Source organism: Octodon degus, unplaced genomic scaffold (genome assembly GCF_000260255.1).
Source record: "Octodon degus isolate 3935 unplaced genomic scaffold, OctDeg1.0 scaffold00150, whole genome shotgun sequence".
NCBI classification, from domain to species: Eukaryota; Metazoa; Chordata; class Mammalia; order Rodentia; family Octodontidae; genus Octodon; species Octodon degus.
This window is the reverse complement of record NW_004524726.1, coordinates 2,332,280-2,333,417: the sequence shown is the minus strand read 5'-3', so window position 1 is coordinate 2,333,417 and position 1,138 is coordinate 2,332,280.

Genomic DNA, 1,138 nt, shown 5'->3' with positions numbered 1-1,138 from the left:
TATTCCTATTGGCAAGACTTAGAGTTTAACTACTAGTTCACCTTCAGTTTGTACTGCCACTCCTGGGAGCATAATGTGTATGTTATTGATGTTTCAGTTTAAGTTTCCATAAATAATGTCTTGCCAAATATCTTTGCATGAGTATACTTTTCCTTCTTTTTTTTTTTTTTTTGTACTGAGGTTCAAACTCAGGATCTTGTTTTTGCCGGGAATGTGCTTATGCCACTGAGCTATCTCTCTGGCCCCACACTAGAAGAATAACTTTATTTTATTTTATTTTTTTCCATAATTTTATTGAGAAACAAATAGCAATGAGGTAGTTTCAAACCAAATTGGTAGGACAGTTTCAATAATTAACACATTACATGCATTCATCCTAGTGGTTAATTGCTATACAAGATGGGGACAAGATACCCTATTTACAAACACTACAAGAACAAATCCCTCTATTCTTTAAGAGAATGTAACTATATATCTATCCTAACCATTTTTAATGCACAGATACAAAATGGACATTCATCTGTATCCCCCTTTTTTTAGTTCCGTTATTTGAATATTATAGGTGTGTTAACACAGCAAAATATTCTAAAAGAGTCCAGTATCCCATAATAGTATTGGGTCTTCTGCTTCACTGGCAATGTAGAAATTGTTGACCTGAGTCCCCTACAGCTCAACATAACAGTATGGCTTTACTTCTTATACTTCGTTTTTATACTTTTCTGTTGGGTCGTTAAGCCCAAGGTAAAGCAGGACCTATGCAACAAGAGTTGTAGCTTTTGGGTCTGAGAAGGTCAGTGAAATCCCCTCAGGATTTATCCTGAGATCCTGTACCTCAGATTGTAGAACCTTTGTCAGTGTCAGTCATGTGGATGAGTCATGACCATTGCTTGGCCAATGTGCTCTCTGTGAAAGCCTGAGAGAAAAAGAATAATTTTAGATACTTAGCCTGTGAATTTTGACTTAGTGCAAGTTCTTTATAAATTGCAATTTTCCATTTTAAAATTCACTTTGTTCAGTTTACTAACATCCGCTAAGTTTTAGTGGCTTGACATTTGACTACATCAAGCTGTAGAACAGTTTTAGTTGTAAATAATAAAAATTATTATTTTAGGGGCTGGTGAGATGGCTCAGTGGTCTA